The sequence below is a fragment of the Rhagoletis pomonella genome, unplaced genomic scaffold, assembly GCF_013731165.1.
Source record: "Rhagoletis pomonella isolate Grant_MI unplaced genomic scaffold, Rhpom_1.0 Rhpom_scaffold_00006, whole genome shotgun sequence".
NCBI classification, from domain to species: domain Eukaryota; kingdom Metazoa; phylum Arthropoda; class Insecta; order Diptera; family Tephritidae; genus Rhagoletis; species Rhagoletis pomonella.
Genome location: NW_023458560.1, coordinates 24,438,018 through 24,445,763, shown reverse-complemented (window position 1 = coordinate 24,445,763; position 7,746 = coordinate 24,438,018). Strand labels below are relative to the sequence as shown.

The following is a 7,746-nucleotide window of genomic DNA, read 5'->3' as shown; positions in this document are numbered from 1 at the left end:
TTTTTTTGTTTAAATTTTACTCCAGTGTCCACAGCTTCTATAAAAGAGTCGTAGGCCATATTTTTTTGTTAGTTCAATTGTGGAACATTTGTATGAACTGCTTCGGCTAATACTTCGGCTTTTGTTCTCTTTTTATATCGAGGCCTGAGTGCATTGTTCGACGGGGTGATATCATTGCCAAACATGATAGTACTTTGTTTGCCATCAATAAACACTATCTTGACGGAGTTACAGTATTCCACATTGATGCGAGCCTCAAAAGTTTTGAACAATATTTGCGAGTATGGCTTTTAGTTTTTACCGCTCAGGTAGGTGGCAGGCCTATAGAAAATATTTCTTAATCAATAATTTTTCAAATACTTTTCGCTCGACACCTATATTATAATACATACTTTATCTTATTAACTTAATTGAATTAAATTTTCGAAATTGGTGGCAACTCGACTCAAAAATATTTTCAGTAGTAAGCCTTCTTAAAGCCTTTTAATTTGATACCCATATTGCAATATTTAATTTATCTTATCAATTTTATTTAACTAAATTTTGAAACAGGTGGCAACCCCCCTCAAAAATATTTTTGCCTGTAAGCCTTCATAACCTCTTTCTTTTGACACCCATATTGCAATATATTTAATTTATGTAATTAATTTACTTATATTGGGATTTTTAAACAGGTGGCAACTCTCTATTTTTTCTGGTTTTAACAATCCGGATATTATAAAAAAACAAACCAAAAAAATAAAAATATTCAAATCGGTCAAGCTGTTTTCAAGTCTTAGCGAGGCTAACGGACAGCAATCCAATTTTATATATAAGATATCTTCTTTTAAAAATGCGCAGGCTCGAAATTGACTTTAGAGCTATGGTCTGGAGGAATTTTTTTCTTGGAATTTTATGAAGAATCCGAATATGCTAGGAACAATGTCGAAAAAAATCGATCCATACAAATTGACCCGCCCTAGTATACATACATATACATTTCACTGGTAGAGAAGTTAATTGCTCAGTGTCAAGCGGTTGCTAAACCAAAGCATTAAATCTGGTTAGAAGTTAGACAGAAAAGGGAACTCGGGAGAGATATGTATGTATATGTAAGTACATCCCTGTTTCTTATTCATTTCACTTCACTGTGTATAATTATTTTTTTGTCAGACGTAGCAGGTGCGCCTATCCTCGGCCCAGACGGCATAATAAACATGGATACTTATGTACCTTTTGTCATATGCTGACGAAATAGTGGCCATCATCCCAGACGATCACCGAAGCAGACTTTTCAATCCATTACCCTCGCTTATCGTACGGTGTCTGGGTTGGCCGAACTAGTCACTAACGCCACGATGCCTTATCGCCTATTAGCGCAAGGGAAGAAAAGTCTCTGAGACCAAACAGAAAAACAAATCAAACTCCGTTCATCCACCACCATTCATAATAACAAGGGAATAGGGAACCGTGAGACAGGAAGACGGCTAGACTAATATCAACAGTGGAGTGCTGGGCCAACTAAAAGATCGTTAAACTTTGTATTACACCACGCCGAGGCTACTAAAGAATATATATGCACAGGCTGGACATTTATTGAACCCTTGCGATGTCGTTATGAGTAGCGTAGCCTTGAAAATTAAGTTGATCTAATTAGCGCTGACAGAGCTATAAAGGACATGCAGAGTATTGAAGAAAACTGGCAAGTAATATGCAGCAATACTCGTACAGAATGCATACACTGAGCGGTAAATGGAACCTCAACGCAGGTGATTTTATGAAAACTTAGTTGATATAAAGTATGGTGCGCCATCCTGAAGTGGTGTGGAAAGTTGTCCCAGATCGGCGACCGTTCCCAACCGAGGAGAGTGTTTTAGTCTACGTTCATACCACTGCAGTGGCTGCAGAAAACGAATTACGAAAAAATAAACAATTTTAAAATGGCGCTGCACAGTGGTTCAAAATTGGCATATTGTTTTCACAGTTCACTGGAGCCTTCATTTTTCACTCAATTTGATAATTTTTTTTAAATGAAAGCTAATAAAATTTGCAAGAGCCCAATCTGTGCCTGATTTTTGAATTTTTGTTTGTTTGTAGTAAATTTTTTAGTGCAAAGTGCAGAAAAAGTTGCAATTTTGAAGAAAATCATTTCTCCTGTTCCTAGTTGAAAACAATCATAGGGTTGTTTTAAAACGATTTTTTTTATAATTGTAATGTTATAAACAAATTTATAAAAATTTTCGATAATTAGTTTTATAGATAACTAAATTTTAGTATAGTAAAGTGCAAGTTGCAAGTGGCTAAGAGTAGGCGTTGATTTTGAATAATATCTATAACAAATGCTTTTATTCCCCACTTCGCATGCTGAAGTGCTCGAAATGTTAGCGAAAAAAAATTATTAAAAATCAACGCGACCTCTTAGCCGCGTGCAAATTGCGCTTTATTACACTACAATTTAATGGTATATAAAACTGCATACCCAACATTTTTATAGAAACTAATTTTTTTTTTAAATTTTCATAAATTTTTTTATATTTCAAAATTTTCTTGGAAATTTATTGTTTTTCGTTTTCTGGGAACCCTACATTTGTTTTAAACTAGTTTTTACCATGTAACATTTATTTACTGGAACAGAAGAAGCAATTTTCTTCTAAATTGCTACCTTTTCTGCATTTTGCACTAAAAAATTCTATACAAACGCACAAAAATTGAGCTCAAATGATCTCTTGCAAATTTTATAAGTTCATTCAAAAAATATCAAATTCAGTGCAAAATGAAGGCTCCAGTGAATTGTGAACACTAAATGCCAGTTTTGAACCACTGTACGCTGAAGCCAACTTAGAAGTTTTCCAAAAAAAGTTTGCCCTTACACGGTGCAAAATGTGTTTGATGTTACACTCAAATCTGTAAAAGGGCATGGTTTTGCATTCTTGTCCGAGTCTTGTTCACGCATTTCATAAAATTGTCGTTTTAAGCAACCACCTAATTTTCAGGACAACTTCTCCCCTTACAGAGCTTCAAGGGGCAGAGAATGCGCTTTTTTGCCGTAAAAGAGTGTGAAATTTTAAGAAACGAACATAAAATTGTCTCACCCTTATTTTAAAATCGTACGCGCAAAAAGAGAGGGGCAATGAAATGGCTAAATTTTGTGGTAGAAACGAAAAGTCATTTGTATAAGCCGTAGTAAACTTTTGTTCTCTAAAACCTTCTTAACTGTGAAAAATGATAATGACTTTTTTACGTTTGACTTAAAAAATCAAAGTCGGTGACTAATTTTTAGTGATCACTTTTATAGAAGTTTTCGATAACTGTTAGCTAAGACATATGATAAAAAATGAAAAATAACTGTTATTTACAGATTATTCAGATGAAAATTAAAAGTAATTGTTATTTGGATTTATAAAATAAAAATCAAAACTACAATAAACAAATAAAAATTTATTTTCATATTTGAATCTCGGTGAAAAAAGGAATCGATTGGTACATATCACTTACTGGCTAAACAGAATGTAATACCACAGCCACAAGCTTTTTCGGTAGATATGCACGATTGAGAGAATACAAAGGTTGCGCCGATCTCGGACCGCTATTCCTCTCTTAACGAATTTGACAGAATCGTTGTTTGCATGACGTCACACTGGTGCAACTTGTTTACGTTTTCCTTGCAAAATTTTTTCTTCTTCTTCCATTCTTGCTCACGTTTTGGCATTTCTCTCTCGCGATTGCACCAGTGTGACGTCACCCAAAAGTTATTCTCAAAAATCCTCTCTGATCGGCGCAATCTTGTATTCTATCATTCTTGGTAGATATGTACATCAGCTATATAAGCAATAGTACACCATAACCACAGCTAGATATTGTGGGAAGTTTAGAGCATTTAGAATATTTTAACATACATACCACAGCCTCATCATTCTAATTAGGCAGTTAGTTGTAGAACATGTCCTTCATAGTGAATTTCATCAATCACCGTTATGTTCGGTCCCTGAGAGATATGCATCGGCTACATAGTCCTCTCATATCATTTATTGTTTGCATACCGCTTCCCCACATAAGACACCATGTAATATCCAAATCATATAAATAACTAGGAAATGTTACAAAACCTGTAAAATGGGGGCTCAGAAAAAGTTTGAGGTGAAAAAATATCTGAAAAAATTCCCATAATCATAATGTGACTGTACACTACATATAATAATGTAGTAAATATTCTGTTCAACATATGTCAAAGCAAAAAATATTACCGCTAGAATATAAATATTATGCCATAAATATATTTTATTAAAAATATGTCATGCCATAAATTGTGTTATGTCAGAAGTGCTAAAAAGCCAAAAATGTGTTTCTTTCCTCTGCGATGAATACTCTTTGATGTTATTCACTTTGATTAGAAATAAAACATATTGTTGGCGCATTTACTTCTTAACCTCCTACTAAAATATTACCGCATAAATTATGTTGACTCAAGAAGTTGCTCGTAAATGTCAACGTGATATCACGCAAAATCCATATTCCCACAGTTTAAATAATTACTGCGTGCTTGTCATTTTTAATGTAAAAATATTATACATTTTAAAAGTAGTATTTATTTACAATTATTTGCTGTTAAGTTATTCCCAAAACTATTCAGAAATTATTTATTTTTTCCCAATGCCACTGTTTAGCCTTTGATTTTAGCCGACAAATGAGCGCGCAAAACTTCGCTTCCTTATTTGGTGTTTAATTTTCAATTTATAAAAAAATTTAACACTAATATCTGTCTGTGTTTTTCTTCGGCAACCTTGGTAATAAAAAATTTTTTGAAAGTAAAAAGATTGGTTTGAAAATGCTAAGCGACGACTTAATTAAAAAGTCACATGCGGCTTACACAAGTAAAGATATATGTACATATCTTAAAGCTAAATATTTATGTTGAATGTTGAGCGCTAAAATGGAACTCATTCCATTTACACAGTGACTTACTTATGGATATTTATACATACATACATACATATGTACAAACAAACGTTTCATGTCTGAAGGCAGGAGCGGCAAGTTGAAATGATTGGTAATTAATATATTGCAGACATAAATATTTGTGTATGTACATACATACATAGTTGCACATTTTCATAGCTATTACATAATTGTGCGTTCTTGTTGTTTTTATGCCCTCGAAGTCTAAATAAGGTTAATAGCTGCAGTGAAGTAATTGTGGCTGGATTTTTCTTTTCATACCAACATGTTCGTTACCAAATTTATTAGAGCAAATTTGTCGATTTAATCGCTGCAGCAATGAGTCATTCATTCACTAACATATCCACATTTAGATCGACTGCCCACAGTGCTGCATGATGGATAATTAAGTTTCGATGCAAATTGTATGCAAATGACCCATTAAAGTTGACATTTAAATAGATTTCGAAAAAAAGTGTGTTGCATTTTAGTCCACAATTTTGAACGTTAATGGCTCCTGAAACACACCCAGATGGTAGATAAATGTGCACATGTACGTATACGTAACATGTTGAAGAATGGAAACTAAATAATGAAAGGAAGTGTTGTAGCAGTTGCAAGAGATTAAACTAAATTGTTTTTTATTTTGACAAGGAAAAGTTTCACTAATTAATTATTTGATTTTGTTATTGATTGTCTCAAATAATCGGTCCCGAAAAGTAATTGATTTATGCTAACTATTTGGTCAATAAATTAAATTCATCAACTGATTATTTTCCAATAAACTTCTTCTAATAAAATTTTTGGTAAGCCCTAAATATGCTATACTAAGAAACTTATGTCGTACCATAAAATATGTCATGCCATTAAATTTGGAATGCTATAAAATATGTCTAGGCAAAAAGTTTTTTACAATAAAATATTCATAAAAATATCATTATTCAATAAAACCCGTTGCACACCACTATACTTATTTTCTTAACGGTACTGAGATATTGCATTATTTTTTTACAGGTAAATAAGCATCACAATGGAAATGAAGGGCCGAAAGCGATTGAGTAGTGGTTACAAATCACGGGTTATCACAAAGCCATATTATGTGGACAAACTCCCAAAAAAAGTTAAAATGTAAATATTAAAATCTTTTCTGTGGGTGCATTTGTATATACACATTTTTATAACTCTTACCGAATTTCCAGTAGGTATTAAACTGACAAAAAATATATATTATTTAAAAAAAATGCCATGTGGAAATGAACATAATGACAATTTTACTAACATAATGACACGAATATTTTTTAATGCCCAACTTTGTTATTTGTCATTTTTGCCATTTAATGCCTAGTGGAAATCCAGCATAATGCTGTATTAAATGGCAAAAATGACAAATGACAAAGTTGGGTATTAAAAAATATTTATGTCATTAAGTTAAAAAAATAGTCACTAAGTTCATTTCCACATGGCATTTATTTAAATGGCATACATTTTTTGTCATTTCAATGCCTAGTGGAAATTCGGCATAAGTAATAAGAATTTTCTTTAAATCTAGAAAATCAAATTCGATAATAATGTTTTACCAAAAATTATGGTATACCATAAAACATGTTGCGCTTAAAAAGCTATTAGTGTAATTTCAGTCATACATATATTTTTAGCTATTGATATGGTATACCAGAATTTATGGTATACCATAGTATATGGAAAACTTTCAAAAATAGTTTGCAATATAGGTATTAAAATCAAAAAAAAAATGTAAAATATGTACGGGTACATACTTTTTTTACCAAAAATTATGGTACGCGATAGCATGCCCTATGCATTATTGACACTAGTTAAATGCATGACTAAGAGTAAATTTGTTCATAGGTTTTAGGTAAAACTTTATACGTTGTATGCCGGGCTGAAGAGCTCCAGCCAGTTTTAAGCTTTGGACATAGCGAAACTTCGCCTTCATAACTGCCATACCTCCATATGCCAGTCGTAAACAGCAATGGGAATAAAACTTCTCAAACAATTAACAAAATCGAGCATAGTTAATATATTTAGTTTATACTTGTAGTTAAAGGTTCTTTCGTTAAAAGGCATGTATGCAAAACAATCATAAACACGAAACAATTTCGCTTAAATTTGCAATTCACCATTAGACGTTCGCATTAAATGTACTTTTATGTGAATTTGTTTATAGCCGCCCACTAGCAGCCACTAGCAGCTAAAGCAGTTTGTAAAAATAGCTAAATATACAAAAATGACGGATTGAAAGCGATTTTAATGCAGCTGAAGTGATTTTACTCGACTTGTTAGTTCAAAAGAACAAAGTCGAAATGAGGTACACACAAATATACTCACTTATTTACTTGCGTACATACATGCTGAGCAAAATGGAGTGGCTTTGTGTAGGCTAAGGCTATACACTTGAGCGAACTTGTGTACTTTAATGTCGTTGAATTTCGCATAACTGATCTAATGGCAAAATCATATTTGCTAGTTTGTATTAGAATGAAACTTGGAAAAAGATAAATGCTCAAGTGGGTGCACATGTACTTGGACAGCCAATGTCTGTCTTAGTTGTACTTGGGTGTGCCACAAGCTGTGGTTAAGTAAATCGAGTATGCAAAAGTCAGTGCAACCAAAATTGGTGCTGCAGTGAGGTTTTTTACAAAGCAAAAAATATGAAGTAATCAAAAAATAAAGCACATTGTAATAAAAAGTAATAAATATGAATGACATTCCAGGTCTAGCAACAATCACAGCCAAATATTCAAAGTGTTCTTTGATGAAAAAAAACACACAAAAGCAGTTAAATAGATTTTGTAAAGCAAAATTTGCTCGGTG

The 7,746-nt window shown here is 32.7% G+C and overlaps 1 protein-coding gene across 1 annotated transcript in view; it reads right to left on the bottom strand.

The window, feature by feature from the left end:
• LOC118741840 overlaps positions 1-7,746 on the bottom strand; it is a 150,501-nt gene that overhangs the window by 141,640 nt on the left and 1,115 nt on the right. The gene's annotated exons all lie outside the window — the stretch shown is intronic.